Source organism: Coturnix japonica, chromosome 1 (assembly GCF_001577835.2).
Source record: "Coturnix japonica isolate 7356 chromosome 1, Coturnix japonica 2.1, whole genome shotgun sequence".
NCBI lineage: Eukaryota > Metazoa > Chordata > Aves > Galliformes > Phasianidae > Coturnix > Coturnix japonica.
In genome coordinates this window covers 165,480,366-165,506,260 of record NC_029516.1, presented here as the reverse complement: position 1 = coordinate 165,506,260, position 25,895 = coordinate 165,480,366, and the positions used below count along the sequence as shown (strand labels likewise).

Below are 25,895 nucleotides of genomic sequence, written 5' to 3'. Positions count from 1 at the left end.
ATCCTCAAAATACAATGTTTATGATAAGTCCTTCGCAGTACAAGCTGTCACAGCAGAAAGATGCATTTTTATGGGAAATAAACCCAAGTGACAGTGCACAACATGCCTTTGGTTATTTAGTTAATCTGTCTGAATCGAACCAATTTTCTGCCCCTGAATGAGAAACACGTAACTTTTTAGGTCAAACCTTAACAAGCGGGGCTACCCTATATTATGGGTGGGAAGACAACAGATCAGTTTTTAAATAGAGAAAACAAGAAACTCGTGTTTCAGTAACATTGTGACTCAAAGCCAAAATAAGCCAAGAAATTCAACGATATTGGCTAACTCCCACAGAAAAGCTCAAAAAAGTCAACTTTTATCCACAAATAAATTTCTTCAGCAACTTTTAAGTCCCTTAACTTTGCTCTTAAATGTTACTTGCTGACACAACCTTATTCACAACGCTGCAAAAGCCGTATGTACATAATAATAATGTTAAACCAAGCGTTTCCAGCATTCAAAACTTTTCAGGACTACTACAGATTCCCACAGCTGACATACAATAGGGGAAGAGCAATTTAACATGGGCATGGTGACTAAAGGGAACAATCGCAGCCCTGCTTCCTTCTGATTATGGAATAATAATAATAAAAAACCCAACAGAGGTCAAAATGCACAGGGTAAGAACTCAGTTCTGATGGGAGGAGAATAAGTATTTGTCCATCGGATACTGGCTGTCAGTGCTTAGAGCAAGGGCCTGGTACCACAGCTCTTCGGGACTTGGTCTCAGTTGCACGCAGGTCTGTTCTCAGCGCTGGAAATGATTATGGAGTGCTCTGAAATGCCCACAGAAAAGGTCCTAAGGTGCAAAGCATTATGGGGATAGACAGACATTTTTAAAAAGCTTAAGAGATTTCCCCCAAACAGGGAGATTGTCAGGTCAGGATTTTCTCCCTTGTCTGAATAGGACTGAGAAACCTGCACTGCGTTACACTGATACTCTACCGCTGACACAGTGGGGATTTGCATGGCCGTGTAACTGAGGAGACTTCACACCCCAGAGGATGATTCTCTCAGTCCCCTGAGACTTGACATACGTCCTGCTTAACAAATACTTCTGAAAACGAAGCTTCTTTTTAATGGCACTCCAGCATTTGTCACACCAAAAACATCTGGGAAAGGAGAGAGCGGACAAAAAAAGAAAACAACTTTGTTTTTCTTCTTTTTCACTCGTTGCACATTGTTTGAAAAAGGTTTAAAGCTAAAATAAACCTCTCTGAAGCACCGCGTAGTTAGCAGACAATGGCAGCAGCTGCAGATAGCTGAAGTTCATTCCTGTTTATTATATTCATTAAAACTGAAGGGAGAGCTGTGGCAGCACCAGCTTGACTAATGGTCATCTGAACGTAATGATTAAGAAAGCATTGTTCTTTGGGAAGATGCAAAGTGTCAGACGGAACTTCACACCCTTGCCATAAAACCCCCACTTGTTTCCTACCATTAATTGGATAAAATGGGCATTGTAGGATTGGAGTTGGAGGGAAATGGGTTAATGAGTGTGCGTAGGAGTCAAATGACACTGGAAACTTGCTTGTCTACTGAGAGTGGGCAGAGGAAACAAAATCAGATGTGAGCAACTCGCTGGGAGTTGAGCCGCCAAAACTCATGAGACAGCACTTTGTGTTCTGATCATCCTTGAACAGTAAGAAAAGCAAAACTCCGGCCAGTTTGCACATGTGTTTCAAACAAGAAGTCGAGAGAGAAACAAAAACCAGCAATGAATCAAGGGGCTGTATCGACAGACACAAAGGAAACTCCTTTTGGAATTCAGCCACATCCTTGCATCCTACAGCGTGCAGCATGCAGGAGTTCACGTGGTGCCTTTTACTGCCATGGAACCCCCTGGAAAGCTGGGGTAGTCCACTGCCATAAGCCCCAGTGAGCCACCTCAGTGCTTTCTGTCTGCTTACCTCGTCTCCAGTTGTCTTTTTCCTTCCTGAATCAATGTGACCTGCCTGTGCTGTCAGCTATGAGATGTGGCTTTGCTTTTTGCTGCTTTCCAGGATCAGGTGGGACTCTGGGAGCAGCACAGGGGCTGGATCCATCCCCTCTATCTATAAGTTATGGACAAAACTGCTCCTCAGGCTTTTTGTGGTCCAGACCAAGGGAAGTCTGTACAGAATGCCATGTGTGGTTCATTCCCTCTGTGTCACCACCTGCCCACATGCAGATCTGCAGCATGTCCCACACCATCATGCTATACAGACAGAAGCTCCACCAGGAGCCCTGCTTCCTTCCCAACCAGACCCCCACTGGTTATAGGTTTTAATGCTTCAGGAAAGGAAGTGTTGAGTTGTTCCTAGGCTGGAAAACTTTCTTTAGCAGATAAGAAAAAAGACCTTCACATGTTGGCCAGCTGACAGCAAGTCCCTCTCCACATACCTGCCCCCTGCTTTCACTGGTACATGACTTGTACATTTCCTTTTGGAAAAATACACTTTCCTTTGTACAAAGCCGTAAGTCTTCTCCCGTAAGTACCAGTCACTCTTGGTACAAGGATAATTGGTCTCACCTTTCACCCTTATATTAGCTAGTAATTTTTTCTCTGTTTGTTTTACATTATTCATGCTAGTCCTCTTGTAAGACCATTTTCAAAGACACTCAAAAATCCCTCCCTCATTCTGGTCTCCCACTGGAACGAAGATCACATGGCTACCCAAATGCCTTACCATCCCTTCCAGAGCTTTCAGAGGAGCTGAATAATTTCACCTGAAGGAGGGATGGGCCGCTCAAAAGGCAGAGCTGGAGTTCCAGGAGTGCCTCCAAACCCTTCTGAGTGACCACTGTGGCCTCCCCTGACATCACAATGTGACAGAACTGAGATGGGCATTGTAACCTACTTTTCTGCCACGCCAATAGGCTCTCCCCAGGAAGACCTCACCTCAGATGGCTAGAAAGCCAGGGCTGCACACTGACTCACAAGGTGCCCTGAGAAATCTGGTGAAAGACACCTTTAGTCTGTGTTTGATCTGGTTTTATCCTGACTTGCTGCTCAGAGTGCACAGAGTTCTCTTTGCTCAAGCAGGCACCTCAGCTGGAGTTACAGGGACCTGAGCTGTAGCTGCTACTTCTGGCATTCTCACTAGACCTCAGGAAGTCATTATACACTACACAAGTAATTAACTATGCTGTAAGTGCTGGGTGATCTCTTATTTCTTGCTGCCTTTTGCTTACTGGATAGGGTGTTGACAGTACTTGGAGCAACAGACCCACACAGTGAGTGTGAAACTAAACTAAAAGCTCTGGTTAATGTTCAGATTTGAGGAAATTTCAGATTGTGGTCCAAAATCTTCTGCTTTGAGCTGCTGTGTAGTCTGTGTGTTTCATAACACAGGAGAGTAAGACTCCTTTTGCCATAATTCTGTCATACTTTAAGTGGGAAACTCATTTCCTAGTCCTTTTGAAAGCACACCCTGTGCTCGACACACCAAACAGAGCTTCCAAAGGCAGCAATAACACTGGGAATTTGCCACATTCCAAGAAGGGCCTAACCAACAACTTCAAGGTGATCATGTTGTTAAGCCAACAAGAACCCATCCTCACAAATGCCATTCTCAGTTTGCACGTTATGATCACCATTGAAATGAATGCAGTGACATCCAAAACCCTCCGCATGACATTTTGAAAAGCAGAAATGTATCACACTTATTTTACACCATTTAAACTGTCCTGAATCATAGAATCAAAGAAACACAGAATCATTAAGGTCAAAAAAGACCCTTAGGATCATCTTGGCCAGTCATCAACCTACCCCCACCATGCCCACACACCATATCCCTCAGTGCCACATCTCCATGGTTCCTGAACACCTCCCAGGACAGTGACTGCACCACCTCCCTGGGCAGCCTGTGCCACTGCCTCACCACTCTTGCTGAGAAGAACTTCTTCCTATTATCCAATGTGAACCTCCACTGCCACAATTCGGAGCTGTTGCCTCTCATCTTATGGCTGTTCCCTGGGAGAAGAGGCTGACCCCCATCTCACCACAACCTCCTTTCAGGCATTTGTAGAGAGCAATAAGGTCTCCCCTGAGCCTCATCCACAGTAAACAGTCCCAGCTCCCTCAGCTGTTCCCCATAAGACTTGTGCTCCAGAGCCCTCACAGCTTCACTCCAGGGCCTCGATGTCTTTGTTGCAGTGAGGAGCCCAAAACTGAACACAGCACTCAAGGTGCGGCCTCAGCAGTGCCTTGCTCACCAGTCAATATAAGCACAACCACAGCTGAATGGTAACTGACTGCCAAAAGGAGAAGTGGGTTCAAAAAGGCAAATGGGCAAGTTCATAGAGGACTGCTCAGTGGGGTCTGCATCTGGCCTGGCCGAGTTGCTGACTGCTGCAAAAGTGGGAGGAGCAATGGGTAAATGAGTTGCTCATTTCCAGAATAAGCCAGGAAAGTCAACTGAATTCAGTAAAAAAGGAGTAAATAATTTCCAGAAAAGCATTATGTGGGTTATCTGGGATTTTCTTGCCTTTATCAGTCAGTTTATTCACATACTATTGTCATTTTAATTCAACTTAAATACAATTTCTCCTTTCATAAAAATCCTATTTACATTACATCTCAAATCATTTTTACATGCTGGTTAAGCAATCTATTACAACATCTTAAATGAAACCTGAATACTACTCAGGCTGTGCGTGCAGCTTCTGATATCTTAAAAAGAGCTGACTTCAGGGAAGTCACTCTGTCTGAGCACCTGGACAGAGAACCCTCTGAAGTGATAAACCAGCACCCGACAGCTGCAGCTTGTCCTGCAGGTGCAGAAAGCACTTCTTCTTCCTCTCAGTTCCCTCAGCTTGGTTCACTCAGTGCTAAGACACCTCTTGAGAATTAAAAAACAGCACAAAAGCAGACCGAGTTTCCCTCTCTCGTCTAGGAACAAAAAGCACGCACACGATGATTTCACCAGCCAGCTAGAAACTGAAGGGCAGGATGGCCTGAAATAATCTATCCAATTCAGTTTCTAAAGATGGTTCATCCTATTGTTTAATCCGTCAAATAGTTGTAAAATATAGATTAGTTTTGACATGCTTGTTCTTGAAATACCCAGCATATTCAGGTGATAGAAGGCAACTTCACATCATGGTCTTCTACATTTATTTTTGTATTCTGGCTCCGTGCACATGCAGTTTGATGGAAACTACCAGCAAAAATCTCATTAATAAAAAGGACTTTATTTCATACCATAATTGACAGAACATTCCAATCTGAATATATCTGCGGCCAACTGCGTTATAGCTTCAACGTGTATATATTATATATCCTCGCAATTACTAAAATCACCCAAAATTTAGTGCAAAATCCATTTTTAGTTGCAAATCAATCTATTTTTGTGGTTATGAAACAGCAACTTCAACTTTTTCTTCGGAAAATATCTAAATTACACCGAGCCAAACACGACTTAAAAGGATTATTTAAATTAAGGTTATTTGCTTGCCAATTTCAATCACCGCTATGGCCGGTCCTTTAACTCATTCTGTCTCCCTCACCAAAAATCTTTGTACCCTAGGAATTACAATGTAAAGAATTTACAGATGCTACATCTCCTTCTACTGTTTCCTAAAACACTGGGCTCTGATCTCAACAACCTGCTTCGTTTCCTTCCAACTTGCAGCAGTTTTTCACTGCAGCTGCACAGTCTGTAACTAAAGGCTGTGCTGGGAGGGAGGAGGGATGGGGGAAGCTCATTGCTTTGAAGCCCTGTGCATGACATCCCGCTTGCTCACTGCCCTATCTCTTAAGCCTGTTAGAGGGTACTAAAAGAACTGTCAGAACTTCCAGTACAGTGTGGCATCACTTAGTCCAAATCCCATGAAAGTAACTGGTCTGGTGTGATAAAACGAGCAAGAAAGAAAAAATGCTCTTAGTTAAACTGAGCTGAGGTCGATGACGCTTCATGTTGGCCCCTTTCCAGACCACAAACATACCGCCCTTTCCTGCAAGCACTGTTGATTATAAAGAGATCTCTTGAGTTACCTAGGTGGATCTTCTGGATGATCATTCATTCTACACCTAGAGGGGGCTGTAAGAAAGAAGGGGACATACTCTGAGCACTTGACTGAGCTGTAGGTGTCCCTGTTCACTGAGGAGGAGCTGGACTAGATGACCCTTAAAGGTCTCTTCCAACTCAAGCAATTCTATGATTCTATGATCATAGCCCAGATCCTCCAACAGTCAGTGCAACACTTCAGCGAGACCAAAACTGCGTTGTCCTCTTTGGGAGAGACTGCAATCTGTGCCCTGGGTGGGGACAGAAGAAAGCCTAGAGCTGCTTGTGGGGACTCTTAAAGTGATGCTTTCAAAAGTGATAATGATTCACAAAAGTGATGATTCAAAAAGACCACTTGTACCTTCTCAGGCTTAGACATCAAGTCTGGATATGATGGTACTGTGTTCACCACTCTCCTCGTCTCTGCTAAAGGATCACATACACGTTATGGTCATTGGTTTGTAAAGTGGTCCCTACAGCAATCCAGAAACAGAAACCCATATATCAGATGGATAATGACTCAGGGTTAGAAAGAAAATACAGCATCAAGAACAAGCAGCATCTAGCAGCAAGATGCTGCTAGAAATCCATCACAAGGGAAAAGATAACCAATTCCTGGGTTAAAGAAGGGAAAATATTTCCTCTTCCAAACATGTACCTAGAATTGCCCAGATGGAATGCAGGAGCAGAAACACATGGCCAATTGCAAGCATTCACAAGGCAAAGGACAAAGTCCCCCCAAACACATTGAAAGCTAGAGGAACTCACAGCACAACTGACTGGAGCAGAATTCAAAGCCTCAGTTTCCCATGGAATTGAACCGGGACTGGGACAAAATGCTCAATTCTTCGTGATTTAGGATTTAAGATTAAGTCCCAAGCACCAACTATACCTGCATCCATCCAACCTCACACTTCAGGAGCTTCAGAGTAGAGCAGGGGCCTTTTGTAAGCCTTTGTGGGATTCCCACTGGTAGCACATAGATACCCCTCAGCCCCCACTAAGAACCAAATGCACTGACACAATCTCCATGGGTTTCAGGTAGAAACACGTTGTTGTCCCCCACCTAAATGTTTGTTTATGAATACCCTGAGGGCAATAAACATTCAGTGTTGCCCTGTTGCAGCCTTCCACACAGCAGGCAGCTGGGCACGCCTGGAGATGTGGCAGGCCACACCTCAGCACAGCAGGGCTTTGGGCCATAAAGTGAAATCAAATTAGCTAATTAATGAGGTACTTTGTTATCTTTTGTGGAAATTTAGGACAAACTTCTGCTTTTTGTGAAGCTGGAAGCATGTTCATAAAGTGGACAGTGCTGGTATCCCCATATTAAGCAGCGCTTTGGCTGTAAAACAAAGAAGTCAACGCATCTTCCACCTTTTTATAGGGGAAGCAGAAGTCTCTTAAAAGTGTAGTTAGAGCTGTGGGGCGGGGAGGGGGTGGTTTTACCACTGATGTCATTGCCAGCATAAGCTTTTTACGGTCCTGACCTAATAGGTGTCTCTCAGCTTCAAAATCAACAAAGAACACAGAAAAAAAAGCCCACTTCCTCCTTGGGAAATGGTGCACGTTCAGGGAGGAAGCTGTCTTCCTGTTTTCTCCATAATTGTAGCTTTGTGTGGTTTTAGCAAGTTCCACAACTGTAAGCCTCGTCCATACGGAACGTGTTCCTCTAAACATCTGGCTCAGTTTTTATTGCAGTGATAAAACAGGTTTATTTTCTACAAACCATATAAAATATTACTTTCTCAGCGTATGATCTGCTGTGCCTTTAAAAGTGAAAATGTACACAGAGATCAATGGGCTCGCATGTTTTTGTTTTACTGGTGACAAAATTATTTCTAAAGACAACTTAGGGATTAATGTTGAAAGTAGGAAGGAAGAAAGTCTGGACACCTACCCTTTATTATCTCAGTGTTTCTTGATGCAAACCAATGACACAGATGTATATCTAAAATGAAATATAAATCCATCCAAGAAGCATTTCTTAGATCCAGATCAGATGTGAACATGTATCTCTTGTATTGGTTCTAAACCCGTATGTATCTCCTAATATCTATCACTGAAAGAGAACAAAATTCTTTAATTGGTTTAGAACTCATTTCTCTAATTTGTCTGGATGATATTAGAAAAGAATGGCTCATGCCAAGAAACTCAGAGGACTATCCAGCAGCGAAGAGAAGAGCGTTCGTTTATTATCTAATGGCAGTCTGGCTGCAATGTCAAATTTCAGTGGGCAAGGCACTCAAGCAATAAACCAGGAAAAAAGCCATTATAAATCAACAGATCTTGTTGGCTTCCCATTCCATTAGCTGTTATTTTTAGATGTACCGCATGCATGGCTAAGCAACAGTGCTGCAGAGAGAAGTTTTCATCTTTCACCCTCCCCAGTCTTTCACCTGATGCTGCCTGAAATGACACAAGAGTTCACTGCACGCAACAAGCCTAAAAATGAACTACAAACAACATTGTGAAAGACCTATCCAAGCTACAGGGTTGTATTCCAACAGTGGATTCTCGAAAGGAGTGGGAAAAAATAAATGAGTCATCTTCTAGATGCTTTGAGAAATCCTGAACTGAGCAAAGCCCAGCTTACTACATCCAAAACATGGTGCTTCCTGCAACCTCCACCTGCAGCCTTACTACACTGGTGCCATTCCTAGACTTTGGATGCTCACGAAGCCCCTTGACCTTGGTCAGAAGGTACTGCAGGGTGAGGAGAAACAGAGTTTCTTGCAAATATACATATATATATGTTCCTGAAGGGTGACTGGGGTAGCAGCTATCCTTTGTGCTAGAGCCTGGGAGCGCTCAAAACTGAGACCAGTGATTGGAAAAGTCACTGGATTTTTTATGTGGGAGGAGGGCTGTGTGGAGAAAGGGTGTTAAAACAGTGAGAAAAAAGAGAGTCAAGAAATGGGAGAAGGCTTCATGAGGCATGCAGACCGTGTAAGCAGTGCTGCCCACAGGCCAGTGCCTTAACAGTCCAGCGTACATGAGGACAGTAAACACCCATGGCTGCCCTGGCCATAGACAAGTGCTCGACCTGCTTCCACAGTTGGGGCTGGGGTACCCCTTGCCAGCATGACAACACCTGGATGGGACAGATGGAGGATCCTGGTATTACCATGTCAGGGCCCTTTCCAGGTCCATTCATAGCAGAACCCACCACTCTCTAGCAGAAGATCAGCTGCATTGTGTTGAGGATGGAGAACACAGCTCTTCACTGAGATAAAGATTGCATCCTGAACCTGCAGGGGTTAAATCTTCATCTAGTGAGTCTACAGTCAAAGCTAAATCTGAGCCATGCAGGCTAGAGACTGACCGGAAGCAAAACTGAAATCAACTGCTATTGCTCAACCGTAGAGAGGAGTAGCCTAAGCCAGAGGATGTATGTATGGCTGAGTGACACAGCTCCTGTTGCACAAAGACCTGCCTTCATGTGATGTAGAGCTTGATGCATTTTAGGGATCTGATGGTGATACCAACAGAAGTCCCTGGTGTTTCTCAGGCCAGCTTAATCTCCCAGCCCTACTAAAGGGAGAGGACAGGGCAAAAACTTGGCTTCAAGTAATTCACTTGAAGTAAATAACACCCTTTTCTACTTAAAATAGCATTTGCTACCTACTACATACAACTAGCTTTCTTGAAAAGTTAATGGATATACTACATGAAAAACTTACTGAAAACCATTAGATACCCTCTTACTAAATACACTCATTTTTATAACTACCTCAAATTTACTTAATTACGGAGTACGCTCCAGAAAGCTGATGGTGGAAAATAACCAGGCACGGAGAGACCTCATTACAAAGTTTATGCCTATATTTGTCATAAGCACTTCAGATATCAATGCTACTTTGTCGGATGTCCACCATACCCCCTGATAAAGGTAAATGCGGGATACCCACAAAAAACACTGACACTGAATGGCTTTGAATCACTGCTGCTAAGAGCCATGTTTTCCACATGAAATAAGTGAATGAGTAAAACCACGCATAAAATTACCCTCTGACATGTAATATCCTATAATTTCCTTGACTCTGGTTCCAGGCCACCAAAGGATTGACACATATGCTTAACAGAAAGTAGCATAGTAGAAGCTGCCTTTGGAGAAAGGGGAGTCTCATTGGTGGTGGTTTGCCGTAACAGCCTATACAGGTAGCTGGTTCAGAAACTGATGATGTTGCTTTGAGGTAAGATGGGAGAAATTGGAGTTTGGCATCTTGAGGCCCTTTACAACCCTATCTTCACTGATTCTAGGTGAGCAGCTCTATTTAGGCTGATAAAACCCACATGCCACAGCTCTAGTTAAGCATATGTTAAGTATTTTGCCAGAGTGGTGCAGAAATGCAAAGCAGATGCAATATTGCTCACAGCTTTATGATATGCTGTTTGTTTTTCTAACATTCAAGCTCTTCCACAGCAATCAGAACATGAGATAAATCAACACAGGGGCTGCTGTTGGGAGAGCAGCTTCTTTGTGCATGATGTCCCTTGCTGAACAGACAACAGGTAGGGAGAGATTTTCATCTCCAGCACAGGGCACGCAGCTTCCTTGCAGTAAGTTAGAAAGTTTCCCTGTGATCAGAGAGGAATCAGCCATGTTAATGTGTGTTTCAGTTTTGACTGTACAGCTCTAAACCATCATCTGCACTAGAGAGGACGAAAGCAAGGACAGAAGTGAGATGTTCCCACTCTCAAAGGCAGATGTACATGCTCCATTTAGTTAACAAGTACCAATTTAACTCGCAAATTTCTTCTTCTCAAACCTGAAATAACAAAATTTGTTTCCCACCTGATGTGAAGTTTACATCCCAAATAAAGTCCAAGCACTCCTTTTCCTCTCCTTTGTCATCAAAGCACAGCAGTGCCCTGAATCCCAGAGTGTTTTTAGTGCATCTCAGAAGCAAAACTGCATGTGTCAACCTGAGCAGAAATCTAAGAAGAAATGATTCAGCTGGTGTTCAGTGAGCCAAGTTCCTCTCTAGCTACGACTGCAAAAGACCTGACCTAGTGAAGGAAAAGTGATCCTCCTAAATGTTAATAGCAATTAAAAATCAAACAAAATGAGATCAGTAAGAAAACTGAAGAGCTGTCTTTTTGTGAGTAGTTATGTTATTTTATGTGAGACAGCTCCTAAAACTCAGGGACAAGGTTGGTTGCATTTTGAGTTCAGCACCAATTGGCACTGGGTGAATGTGGGCAGGTCTTCTACTTTATCAATGCCTCATTTTACATTTGGGCAAACTTGCTCTTACAGAGGGGTGTCACACTGATTAACTCATTAGCATTTGTAGGGAGCTTTGTATTCCTTGGATAAATGACCTGGGGAAGTGGGAGTATGCGATTATCCTGTCTGGGTAATGAAGTAAACAGTCCTCAGCTGGTGTCAATGGCAGGGATTAGTGTGTGTATATAGAGCATCTGTTATATAAACTGGATCTCAGAAGACTGTAGAGTCAGATGCTATAAATCACTTGACTGTATTTGAGTTGTCTATTTTAATCTGTCTTTGGTGAAATGCAGTTCAGAAACTCGATTTAAAAGGCCGGATCCTGAGTCCTTGCTGCAAATACAACTGGAAAGCCAAGTTCCTGAGGAATGAAGCCTTTAACTTCACTAGCACTTCGTGTCTGTGTAGTACAGTGACCTGTGTCTAAAAGCCAAGCAAAATGTCTGCTCCAAGATCCTGGTTTCTGAATGTGTAGGAGAATTTGGAAGGACCACATGAGCAGAGACGCAGCTGATGAGACATCAGGGTGACCAAGTATCCTGCTGGAAGTAACTGCACAGAAGTTTGTGAGGGCAATTTGTGACCTACCCCAACCTCTCCCTGCCCTGGGACCAACACACCTCAGTTCTGTCTATGATGCAGATCCTGGAGGAGAAGAAAGACTGTTACAGGGAAGAGTGGTGAGGTGCTGGAACAGGCTGCCCAGAGAAGTTGTGAATGCTCCATCCCTGGAGGTGTTCAAGGCCAGGTTGGATGGGGCCCTGGGCAGCCTGGTCTAGTACCAGATCTGGACATTGGTGGCTCTGCCTGTGACAGGGGGGTTGGAACTTGATGATCCTTGGGGTCCCTTCCAATCCAAGCCATTCTATGATTCTATGATATGGACCTCTCTGTGACACAAGGAAAAGCAGGAGTCAGCTCTGAGGCCTGGTGCTTCAAAGTACCCTTGAGAGGCCCAAAGAAAAGATGGCAGTGATGATGCTTGTTCTATGTTCTGCTATCTTGTCATCCTGCCTTTGCTGCTTTACAGTTCCCTTTCCCAGAGCTGAACAACCCCGCAGGCTGTGCTGACACCTACCATGGGATTCAGCATCTATCCTTGCCCCAGAACCACAGTCCCTCAGTCAATGGGTAGAGAAGCACTTCCTAAAGGCAATTCAACTCACCCAGAGGTGGATGGCCAGGACAGATGCTTTCTGAATGTATTGATTTCTTTCCACTGACTGCAGAGATAGCCTAGAAAAGCAGCTGAGACATAAGGCCCACATTCCTAGTCACTAAAATGAAGTGAATCCTTCTTCCCAGGGATGATAAAGGGAAATGTGGCTTTGCTGAAGTCCACGGAGCTGTAGTAGGCCAGGACTGCTTCCATCCCCATCTGGCGCTCCTCACTTGGTTACAGAAGTAACTGCTCAAGTAGGAGATTTTTCTTTAAGCCAAGAAAGATGTTCAACATGATGAAAAGTTTGTTTCTTTTTCTTTCTTTCCCTCTCAGCCCCCCCCCCCCCCCAGAAAAAAAAAACCACAACATTTTATGAGTTAATCTTCCTGGGAACAGACTGATATTTACTCATCCCATGAGAGAACAGAGTTGTCACAAATCCAAATGATACCAAGGGAGAAGGTTTAAGACACTCTACCATTAGTCATCAAATGGAGGGAACAGGCACAGTTCTTTGGTGATGGGCTGCGTGCTTTTCTTCTTTTAGCAGTAAAGTTCTTTGTAGTTTTTATCTGAATTTCTCCACATTAAATGGGGAAATGTTATGAATTGTCTATGTGGAAAATAAATGGTAAGCTCAGAGAACCATCACCAGAGCCTATGGGAAATCTGTGACCATCACAGTTCAACTCTATCAAACAAAATGACAATGTTCTGTTAGAAAAATAATAAAAGGGAGACTCCTAACACCACGTTTTGCACACCAATTTTCCCTAGCTTTCTCATGGCTCCCAGCACCTCCAGCATACTGGGCACCAATGTCTTGCACTCCAAGAGGAAGTGCTGGGGCTTTTTGCACCTTGGCATGTCATGTTTTGCTCTGTATTGCCATGCATATTAAACTGCTGTTAAGGCAAAGGTTTAGAAAGCAACATACGTGAGCTCATTTCATTGCTCTGCCCTGACTCTCTGTGTGACTTAATAGACAAACCGTATATTGGTGTCTCTTCAAGGAAATTAAACACTCCTGGGATTGTTCTCTGGTGTTTACCGCCACCAACATACCACAGAACACATCCAGACTATTACACTTTTCTAGCTTTCGAAATAGGGTCTGACTACACATCCACATTGCCTACAGGAAACAGTGAGCTGTGCCATTGACATATCTGGGAGAGTGAGAGTTGGCTTGAGACAGAAATCAACCATGAGACATTCAAACAGGCAACCACATTTGTATGGGCTGTCATGTCCCACCCCTTTGGGACAGGATTGTGCCATCACTTCTGTAGTGCAGGTTCTCTGTCTCTTTGCACTTCATTTGTAAATGAATGATCATAGCATATCTGTCCCTTTGACTTAAGATATTACCTCTGTAACAGAAATAATAAGCATGATCAATATGGGCATTATCTTACTAAATGCCGCATTCTTCCAACACGCCTCATTCTATCCAGTGAGTCAATAAAGGCTGCTACGCATCTCTCAGTCTTGGCTACAGAGCCACAAATGCAGCTCTTCAGAAACAGCTCAAACAAGAGTTAAGAACATGCCATGATCCGGTACTCTGTATCTCAGTATCTCAAAGTGTTTGATATCCTTATCCAGGATATAGAGAGCCTCACAGAAACTCAAGCAACACGAACAGGTAACTCAGAGTTTGAGTGCATTCTAACATGCACAGAGTGCTGAGCTGGGTGAATACAGCTCTGTTCACAGATAAGAAGAGGCAATGTTTGGTCAGATTAATTAATTACTCGCAGGACTCAACTGATGCTACTGCCTAAGTTGCCACTGTTGTTTAGGCACAACACTCATGTCTACAGTCTGGATCCTACTGCGTGTCAGCTGAGCCATAGTCAGTGACCTTGCACATACTGGAAGCCTGCAGCAAGGTAATTTGTTCTTGTTTAGCCTGTAATTAAGCGGGCTTGAAATAAGTCTAAGTACTTCACATTGGCCCCAGGCTAAGAGCATGCATGCACACGGAGAACTCCACATCTCAGATGAGGTGTTGTGGCTTCAGTTGTGGTAATTTGGGCCCAAAGATGACCACAGAGAAAGCATCTTTCCAAAAGGATCCAAGAAGAAGCTTCCATGCATAATGAACCAAGTTTTTCCCTACGTGCTATGGAAAATATATGAAATTTGCATTCACACGTTTCTTACTCGCCAAGATTTATCCTGGTTATTACCATTTCATTGCCTTCCACAGAATCATTATTAATTTACTGTAGCATATGTCAGAGAAAAATCAGGACTACTGTCCTCCCCTGATAGTTCCCAGCTACTAAATCATTGGTTTTTAAACTCGGGAAGACTAGAGGGAGAGAAAATAAGCCCTCTGTGAAGAATAATCTACTTGAGGATACCCATATTTCATAATCCTATTGTATTTGTAAGTGAACCTCCAGTAAATCAACCTAAAGCGCCCATTTAAGTCATGATTTCAGTCCCATCTGAGAGACAGGTCTGTACAAAGCTTGTGACAACTCAGGCAGCTCAATCAGTCTTAACACTACTTTTGTTGCAGGTATATGTTGCTCTTCCATGTCTTTGCTGAAGTTGAAGAATATATTTGGACGTGCATATATGGCTTGGTGAAGCAAGGCCACTTCACACTGACTGAGTGGATAGCAGCCAGCTCTAGCCTAGAATTATGCTTCAGCTAATGCGTCCTGCTGATCTGCTGACAGCAAGGAGGAAATAAACAGGAGGTGAAAAGGAGAAGACCCACAGAGTAAGGAGGTGTTAGAGAAGGAATTCAGCCTCTGAGACTGTGCTTATACTTGCAATGACCCCCTAGTCTGCCCTAAAGCCATACAAACCACCTGGACTACGTACATCAGCTCCTACTGACCTGTGTTTGTGTAATGCTCTTGGAGGGGCTGTTACCATGCTGGGAGTGAAGTGTATGCGCACGAAAGGCACTGTGCTGCTTTTCCATAGTCCAGCTGGGGAGATCCAGGGCTAAGATCACCTCCAGCCTTCCAGTCTGAAGGCAACTGGTCTATACAGTTGACTGCTTTTCCAAAAAGCCCAAAGCACTATCATCACTCCTGGGAAAGTCAATTCTGCAGTTCCCAGATGAGAGGGCTGACCTGCAGACAGAAATTGCACTGCTTCAGCTCAACAGGCAGCACAGATATCAACAGAAGTATGCACAATGGAGGGTGTAAGTCGGCAAGTTGGTTAAGCCAGCAGACAGTCTGTACGTGCCAGCCCATATCGCTTCAAAACCTGCTCACATTAATAAAACTGCTTGAAGGTTAGAGAAAGCTGGAGCTCAGCATGAGGCAGTTCATTCCAAAGCAGTCTGATGGACTCTGAGAAATGACTCACTATTCATTAAACTAGGCATAACGTCAGCCCAAGCTCTTTTGGAGGGACAGAGGAAAAACTGCCTGGACAATGAAAACCATGAGGTTCACCCCATTCAAAACTCTAGCAATATTTGCCATCCCACATCCATGCACACACTGACACTTAAATCCTTGAGATGGGGTGATGGAGAGGAACCCCACACCAAGCCCTCCGTGCACTGGGGAGTCAGGTGTGGGCCCTCTTGGGCTGCCAGTCTGTTAACCTTGCAGAGAAAAGGAAAATCAGTGCATCTGCTAAATCAGGGCACATGAGAACACACTGCAGTGTGACCTTCTCCTAAGTACCCTCAGTAGCCTTGCAGACCACATCCCCCACCATCAACCTCTGCACACCACAAGTCACTCCTGAGTGGACTCTAGAGATGAATTTCACACTGTCATGGCACAACAGATGACAAACAGCTGCTAAGACACAGCACATTGTGGTGGTGCTTGGCACTGTCCTACTCAATCCCCATACCTTCTTCTCTCCTATTGACAAGGCAAGCAGCTCAGCTTCATGCTGACAACAGCACACATCAAGTTACCCTTAGCCTACTCTCATGTCCACCTCCTGTCCCACCACACAACATGGAGTCTGTGTGAACATCAACAAGTGCACGGAGCAGGTTTTCTCTGCACAGCTTGGCTTGTGCACAGCTGTGGAGAATTAATTTCTGTGGTCCCTTGCCGGGAAGCAGTGCTATTCCAAAGCAAACTAAAACCCCCAAACAAATGAAACTGTTTTGTTGTTTGGTTTTGTTGTTTTTTTCCCCCTAAGTAAACCCAAAACTGGAAACTTGCATTGTCATAAAAAAAAAAAAGTGCTGACTGATTCCCAAGCAGTTAACAAAAATGTTGACTCCCCGGTAAATCAGATCATTTTGATCACAAAATACTACAGCCCAGCATGAATCTGTTCTCAAGGTCAGCTCCTTCCCTCCAGCAGTTCTCTTCTTGGGGCAGATGCATCACTACCTCAGAATCCTCCTGACAGGCTCCTAAAATTTCAGAGCAATCTGAATGCAATGCAAAGGCAAACGCTTCCCCACGTTAGCATCTGGCTCGCGAGCAGTGTGCTAAATAGGGCAGTCAGTGAGCTGTGACGCCGTGACGGTGACACGGGCTCTGCTACCCCCTCCAGCTCTCATACTGGTCACACACCAGTGATCCTGGCTCAGCTTCGGAGATCGCATCCTTTGGAGCAGGCTGGGGGGACATGTGGGCTCCCATGCCCTGGTCACTGTGAGCAGTCGTAGGCAGCCGGCATTGTGAGGGCTGTCAGCACTGCAACCAGTGCCAGGGACTCTTTTTGATTTACATTTTCTACGTCCTTTCTGAGAAACCTCAATTGTCTATTTAATCCCTTAGCGCTGGAGCAAAAGCATTCAGCCATGGAACCCAGTATAGCAGGCACAAATTTGATACCCATTAAAGTCGAGGAGTTACCAGGCATAAAAACCCATATGGGGACTGTATAATCCCTTGTGCAATTCCATTCATTTTAGTGTACTAGTGATGAATCTGACACAGCAGCCGGGATTTCTATCCCACATCAGCTTCCCACATCCATCTAGTGTGCTCAGTAGAAACAATCCCGATGTACCTCTATATAGGTGTATGCAACTAACTTTACTCTGATGCATGTGCTGGTCATAAGTAGGGACACCACAGCTTTGCTCTCTCTGTGCAGTGTTTTCCATACCGAATAGATCTCTAGATAGAATCAGAGTGTGACGAGGGCTGGGTTTAGGGGCAGGCACAAAGTGCAGTGGCACAAAATGCCATGCTGCAGCAGGATCCCATTAGGCTCAGTGAATAAGCAGCACAAGTCAGCCTTAGTGCAGGAGTGGAGCCCTGCTCCCTGCAAAGAGCAGCAATATGCTGCAGGGAGCTGTCACACAGAAGGTCCAGAGACAGCACTGGCTTGTAATAGACTTACCACTGGGTGCAGCTGAGCACGTCTCTCTTGTGAAGTTTTATTGTCCAGATAACAAATTACACATCAGGATGTATGAAAGTTACAAGCATTATACTCTCACTTTACAGCCCTGGCACTAATGTATGCATTTAGGTTTAAAGCACTTTCTTGCAAGTTAAAACCCAGCCCTGCTGAATTGGTGTAATTCAATACTTCCTTTGAAAACCTCCCATAGGAAGATTAGAACAATCTTAGTGATTACAGTCTATCTGGGGTCCACAGATGCCAGTAATCTATGGAAATTGCGAACTCAAAGGATTTATGTCTAAATGTGATTTAAAATCCACTACCAAATCTTCGAAGTGGTGGGTTTTCTTTTCTTTCGTTCTTCGTCCCCTCTCTCTCTCCTTCCTTTCCACCCTAAGACTGAATCTCTTGAAGACAGCAGTGTGCCTGGTGCTGCTGCTGGTGGGGCCGGGCGTGCAGCGCGAGCCGTCCTCCACAGTAGTCCCAGCAATTGCCCCAGACAGAGGCTCTCTGCTCTGGAGTCTGTCTGCAGCCGTGTTCGTGATGAAAGGCAGCTGTGGACGGGTTTGGTTTATTCTGTTTAAAGGCCTATCGTGGACTCCCACATGAATGGGAATGTAAAGAAAAGTCACAAATCAAACCTGAACTGCGCAGTCCACTTAGGCGAATGCTATTTGCGCCATATGTTCTGCAGGTTCGTTTCACTGGAATAGTAAATTGGTCTAAAATTAGGGCCAGATTTTTGAAGGCAGCACTAAAGATGTGTCCTCTGAATGCATACATGTGAACTCAGATGAAGGGACAAGTTGCTTCCAAGGCACAAGTGCAAAGGGCAAACAGACATATGAATGTGGGACATGGGGATGGGTAGATATGTGCAGTGTGCCTTGCACAGCTTGTCTAGGGCACTGCTCCATGCCTTATTGGGGGCTCTGACTAAACATCTGCTCTTCTCCACGCGCACACAGTTTTCACTTCTGAACATTGGGTCCTCCACATGCAGATCCTCACATATTTGAGTGGACACGCAGCCACAAATCTTCAGCATAAGCTTCCCAGTTACACGGCTTTCAGACAACAACACCAATAACCTTGTCTTCCAAGCCTGTTCAAATAAACTGCTGCAGATTAAAGGCCTGAGTTTTTGTCAAGTTTAAACAAATACATAGAGCTCAAGAGCTCTGCCGTACTGCACACAGCAGCTCCCAGGCATGGTGCAGTGCTGGTGGGATTTCTGGCCCGCAGGCTCTCCTCTCCCAGGTCTGGAAGATGCAGATCCAGTGGGTCCTTAATCCAAACCAGGGTTTTGGTTTTACAGCTCGGGAACAAGGAGGTTTTGCTTACCCCAAACCTGGCTTCAATTTTATCTCATTTCCATAAATAGCACTGGGAACCTTTGGTAATGTTTTGCCACATTTTCCAGTGGAGGACAAGCAAAGACTCAAGGCCAAGGCTATATAAGGGTATCTGAGCAGTGTTTCTGCTGCCTTTTTACACCTATCTGCCTCTCAAGTCTCCAACCCAGGTGTTTTATCCTCCTCTGCTTTTCAGTCCGTATTTTCGAGCTGTCGTTCCCTTGTGTTTCACCTCATTTCCTCCCAGTTTCCACCTCCATTTTGTCACTTAATCATGTGGGCCTCCGTAGCCTCTCATTTGCTTGTGGTAAATCTGGCATCTTTATTAAATCCAGACTGCTTCACTCTGGGGGCACATTTACAGGTAAATCTCCTTATAGGCAGCCACCTCTGACTCAATAGTACATTTAATCCTGCAGCTGTCAAAGGAAAGGTGATAAATCATCCCCCTCTGATCACATAAATCCCGGCTCCTTCGGCTGAGGCGGTGCTCCTCCGCCACCCGGCCGTGGGTTAGGCCTGCGCAGGCCTCCAACCCATCTCCATCCCTAGCAGCATCTAAACTCTTGTTTGTTTACTTTGTGCTGAATCAGGGCCAAAAGAATGTGGCATTTTATTTTTTATTTTCATCTGAAGGAAAAACAAAAGGATAAAAAACAAAAAGCCGGTTTTGGTGAAAACCCTGCTGAGGAGCTGGGAAAGGGTTACGGGTGGATGTGGGCTCACAAAGCCCCATTGAGGCACAGGATGGGGCAGGAGGGAGCAGGGAGCAGTTGTACCTCCACAACCCGCTCCTTTCAGCAGGAGGGGTGAGCGCGGCCGCTGGCAGCTCCCGCAGAGCTCGCAGGCTCCGCCAGCCAACTGCTCTCTGTTTGTTCCCTTCGCTTAAAACAACAACACACACAGGGAAAATAAATACAAAAAGCCTTTTGGTATGTGTGGAGCATTAAGCTGCAAGAGCCACTGCTCCAGTCCAAGGATCTTAAAATCTACGGTTTCTTCCACCACGCTAATTTGGCTGTGCTGCACCTGCAAAGTATTTTTTATTCCAGCATCCTCCTTAAACACAGATGTACACACTGTGCCGAGAGCCTTCTGAAGTGCTCCGTGTTGACTTAACTCTTTCCCTCTGGACCAAGCGACTTCAGGAAGATCACTTCTTATGCCAGAGCTGAGTGCTTTGAAAGCTCTCACTCTCAGGTGCAGAACCCAATTCATGTGCCTAAATACCAGCTATGTATATCCACCCCTTCATTTCCAAACACATTCTGACCTGCACGGCCCCTAACTTCAGGGCCTATAAAAATCAGGCCACTTGTTTTGAAGTGTTCAGACATAGATTTAGGTCCCAGATGCTCAAAAAACTGTGGTTTAAATTTAGATATCTGCATCTATACCACTGGCAAAGTGCTTTTATTTTTGGAAGCGCTGAGCCCCAGCAGCTCCCATTAATTTCAGTAAGAGCTGCTGGAAGCTCAGAGTCTTGGAAAGCTCTTCTGGGGAAGCTGTGCTAACATTAGACTCTTGTTTTCAGAAGCTCTGTCTTGAAAAGAAATGACACAGAAATCAAGAGGAAGGAAAATGTTTGTTTAGCTTTCTTATTTAATAAAGTCATCCCGTGAGCCATGGATCTAGTAAACGCCAATTTCTGGAGGGCTGGTTGTCCACTGCCCTCAAAATCTCAACCATGGATGAGAAACATGACTGGATAAGATTTGTTTCCTTAAGAACCCAGGCTAAAAGGAATAATTAATCAAGTACTTGTGAATATCAGAATATATCAGGCTACAGAAGTGAGTTATAACAACAACTTAAAAAAAAAAAAATTACAAGATGAAGCAAAAAAAAAACTTCAAAGGCTACGAGACCTAAAGGCAATTGGAAGCTTAAATGCAAGCACAGACCTGACAAAAGTGTACAACAGACAGTATATGGCATTTTCTTCCCTTTTAACTCATCTCTGTGTGAGACAGATGAGAGCTGCAGTGTTTGTAGTTTCACTAACCGGAAAGCACGTGGCTCACATGAAGTGTATGATTCAAGTAAGCGTTACATTCAGGTAAATCCCTGAACAACATGAAGAAGTGTCTGTAGCGAGGAAATCAATAATTCATGCCAAGCTTAGGATTCCTGCCTTGTGTGTGGCAGGAGCTGCAAAGCGTTCAGTGCCTGAGGAAGAAACAGCATAGCAGGAGTTTTAGTAGATGACATTTGCCTTGCTTTTAAAACAGTTATAAATACAACCCCAAAAGCCATAAATTCCATCTGTGTTCACAGCTGAAGGAGACACCAGTAACTCAGTATCCTATTCCATTAGATAGGAGAAAATGTCAAGGAGAAAACACTATGATTTTCTAGAAAGTAAGAAAGTGGGAAAGAGAAATCCATGGCAAAAGCAGTTCAAGTATTTCTCAGAAAGGATGCTTTGAAAATGAAGTATGTCAGGGCTTCAAAAATGCAGGAAATAGCCCATCTCAGGATGGGAAGAAGAGCTGCCAGGCAGAACCAATGGCACTGCATTGCTCTTCAAATCTTGATAGCTCTGGGTTTGGTCTCCAGCACCAGTTTTTGGAATGGACACTCCAGGTTGCACAACGGAAGATTTATTCTCCTCCCTCTTTTATCTTTTATATAAGAAGAAACTGTTGCTATAAATTTTTGCTACTACATGTTTTGAGCAAGACATAAACAGGAGTTGTATATGCCAGACATAACGGCTCAGCTGCCCTGGCTGGCAGGAAATAGCACTAGCAGCTTGGCTGCGGATAGCGTTGCAATAGGCAGTTAACATATCTTGGGGGACGACGGTGCCAAGACATTCTGAAGGGGAATGCAGCACAGGACCTAGGGCTGGGGAAACATGCAGGAGTTCCATCAGCTCCATACCTTTCTCCTTCAGATATATGTCTCCAAAAACTGAGAGAAAAATCCCCAAATACCACATATTTGTAAAGTAGCAATATTTCATTGGGCAAGCTCTCCAGTTGCCGTACCTGGCCACGCTTTAACAGCTGTCTAGGTTTTAGATTGGCAAATGTCACTTGAAACCTTGCAAGAATGCATTTTTTTCCCCCTTTCTCTCAGGTGGTGGTGGTGGAGAACACAACTGTGAGGGTGTCCTGCCCCACTGAGTTTATATAACTTGCATTTCTTCAGTTTGATGTCTGCATGGGAGATGGGCCACACTTGGGCTAAGACATGCTCCAGTCTCTGCATCCAGTAGATTACTGAGAGTCATTCAAAGAATATTGCTAAAGGAACAGGTAACAGAATTTTTTTAACTATAGCTATGGACTGAGTTAGAATCTGAAATGGGGATCGAAGTATCCCAAGGTGAGAAGAAGGGTTGCGTGGCAATAAAAAATGGCCGTGAATCAAGAGCGTGAAGCAAAGATTTTGTCTCATTCAGGTTTTGTAGGCTGTTCTCAAAAATGCTTAATGCAGGGTTAACAAAGAGCACTGTAATACAGACTGATCCTTTCTCTGGCTGAGGGCCTGCATCCTGCCATCATGATTCATTCCTTATTCATAGGGTGAAAAAAACCCCATTGGTTTCAGGAGGAGATATTTCAGATCAAGGACTGAAGTATTTGTGCCTAGATTTTCAGCCCATGTATTTTCTGCCTAATTCTGTTTTGGATAAACACATAGATTTTTGAACACTAACAACAATGCAGTGACTCTGTAGGGATACATGCATTTAAACCAGCATCTAAACTCTTTTATGGCCAAGATTTAAAATGTTGAATGCATTAGAGAAGAGAAACATTTGCACTGTGTTTCTTATTGTTAGTTGCCTTTCTGTAAGTGCTTTCAACACCACCAAATTAGTCCAGAAGTGGTTAAAAGCAGCTAAAAGGAGCTTTGGAGGACTTGGTGTCAGCTGGCATTCTAATGAGAATTAGACAATCGGAAATAGACAGCTCCGAGGCCAAACAATTAGCCAGACAATTAAAAGGCTCTACTGTACAGGGCTTTATGTGGGATAGGATAATGCAGCCGCAATATTTGTGCTAATAAGGTAGACGGATAAGAATGAAGTTAATTTCCCTTCTCAGCAGCTAAATGAACAGATCACTCCATTTTAGTCAAGCCCAAAACGATGTCGTTTTTTTTGGTTTTTTTTGGTTTTTTTTCCCTGATCAGGAGAAAAAAATAAAAGAAGAAGAAGGAGAAGAAATAGAAATGTTAGTCTGTAGCTATGGAAATAAAGCTGGATATTCAACTGGTGTGGAGCTTACAGAGGTCCAGCCCCAGTGCCATCCTGCTCTGCTCTGGCTGCCATGATGCCTTCTGCTTTCTGCAAATCCCACTTTCACTGGTGCCATGACTAAATCTCTCCATTCCCATTATGGATTTTGCTGTATGAGCAGACAAGACCACTGTAATTTTTATCATATGTTGCTCACTACAGACCAGATGTACTTCATATGGGCCTTTATCCTTGTGAAGGCGGGCAAAGGTACCAAAGTAAGCAGTCACTGCCCCAAAATATGCAGTAATATTTTTGCATTTGAAGGAAGTGCAGGGTTTGGTACACCATGGGCTGTGGAAATGTGTCTTATCCTGGGCAAAACACACCCAGGCAACACTCTGTCCCTGTGAAGGCAGAATACAGAACTACAGAAGACATATGGGCTGTTGGCAATGCAACAGCCTGTCACAGCTGGTCTCACAGAAGCTCCCACACCTTTTGTTTTGGAGGCTAGAATGACCCCAGAGATACACCTAGTTCCAGAAGGCTTGTCCTTCCCCTATACTCAGAAATATACTCAGCTCTCTAACCCTGCAGCACACCAGTGTCATGCAGAGAGACAACCAAAGATCTCTCCATCCATTCACAGCAGTTTTGCATAGGACAGGCTCAGTTACCGCACCAGTATCTCACACTGCTGCTTGCAAAATCCAAAATCCCTTGAGGCAAAGCCTTCTGTCCTTCAGTATCGCCCTGCACTATGCAGAACTGCATCCAAACCCCATGGGGCAAAGTGGATGCTACCAGCTTCATGTAATGGAATAGGTCATTTCCAGAAAGTAGGGCTGGGACTTTGTGAGAATGTGGCTAGGATTGCCTTGCAAGAAACGAAAACACGCACAGAGCCATCTGAGGTTTCTGGTTTTCTGTACAATCTCCTGCTCTCTTTCAGAGGGCACAGGGTGCTGCCAAGAGCTGGCAGTCATGCTGTGCATTAGGTTGCTGGCTTCTGTGGTGTACCAGCAGCCATGTGTTGCTACTTAGTAGGAAGCACCAGCAAAGCAGTGAGAATGAGCTGTTTTGGTTTGGTGTCTCCTTGCAGCTACAAAAGACCAGAAGCAGTTGTCAGACAGAGGATAATTGAATCCCCCAGAAAACAAGCTATTGGAAAATGAGCTGTTGGTCCATTTTGTGCTGTGGCATGCTGCTATTTCTCTATTGTGATCGTAGGTTTGTTGCATCCCAAAGGTTTACACCACACGCAGGGGATGGGCCAGATGTGGTCAGCTTTACACACAGCCCCTCTCCTCCCTCTCACAGAAAACATCTGAATATGGATGTGATAATACTCCACACTCAGAGGCAAATGCACTTACACTGCATCGTCATGGCTCGGTTTAGTCTGTAATTACTACATTATGGCTACAGCCAAACCACCATTTCTCCAATAATCCTCATATGTAACAATTACTTTTCCTCTATAATGAAAACAGATGAGGATAAGGTGACAAGCCATCTTTGTAGAACAGCATGGGGAAACAAAGTTTTGTCTGATCAGAAAATGGCCCTGACCAAAATCCTCAATCAGAACAGCATGGGCAATGTGTCTCCCAGTTGCTGCTCTCTGATGCAGAAGGTTGCAGAGCTATCTATCACATTTATGTATTTAACGCGGGCATCCGTGTGCATTACGAACCAAAGTTTCTCGTTGGCAACTGGAAACTGGAAGCACGTGTTTGCCCATTTTCAGTAACCCTTTTTATGCAACTGCTCTTTTCCTAAGCAGGACTGAGTGGAAATCACCACAGTACAGGAGCTCAGCTGCATTTTCCCCAGGCACACTGACACAGAAGCCAGGGCAGAGATGTAAAATTCAACAGCCCTCACCAGAAGAGTGAAAGAAACTACGTTCAATGCGTTATCCTGCTAAATCACACCAGTGCCTCATATCTCCTGCACTTGAGGCCAATGCATCCCTCTTGATGAATGGAAATGGCATTTTTTATCTGAGAAGCCTTTCCCAGTGATGGCAGTATCAAAACCTGGCAAGCAAACAATCTTGTCCAAAACCACACAACTGTATCAAAAAGCTGAAAAACAAGCAGCATCTCCTCCTCTGTGTGAAATCATTTTGCATTCACAAGCAGAACTCTGCTTATATGGGAGATAGGGGAAGTTGGATGAGTGACATTAAGAATGCTCACACTGATACTTGTACTTATGCCTACTAAGCACATCACTGGAAGAGCAGCAGAATCATAGAACAACAGTATCATTACAGTTGAGAAAAGACCATTAAGATCACTGGGTCCAACCCCAACCCATCCCCACCATGCCCACTGACAGCATCACTCTGTGCCACGTCTCCACAGTTTCTAAACACCTCCAAGAACGGTGACTGCACCACCTCGCTGGGCAGCCTGTGCCAAAGCCTCGCCTCTCTTTCTAAAGAGAAGGATTTTTTCCTAATATCCAACCTGAACATCCCTTGTTGCAACTTAAGGCCATTACATGTTGCCCTATCACTCGTTAGCAGTAGTTACACACAGCTTTATCAGAAGACTTTGAGGATGCATTTACCCTGCCTGATGTATATAACTGAAAC

The 25,895-nt window shown here is 44.3% G+C and overlaps 1 protein-coding gene and 1 long non-coding RNA gene across 2 annotated transcripts in view; one reads left to right on the top strand and one right to left on the bottom strand.

The window, feature by feature from the left end:
* MAML2 (mastermind like transcriptional coactivator 2) overlaps positions 1-25,895 on the bottom strand; it is a 198,180-nt gene that overhangs the window by 116,116 nt on the left and 56,169 nt on the right.
* LOC116652778 lies at positions 13,816-15,047 on the top strand. The gene is made up of 3 exons (XR_004305985.1): positions 13,816-14,078; positions 14,236-14,325; positions 14,964-15,047. It is a non-coding gene; the product is annotated as an uncharacterized LOC116652778 (long non-coding RNA).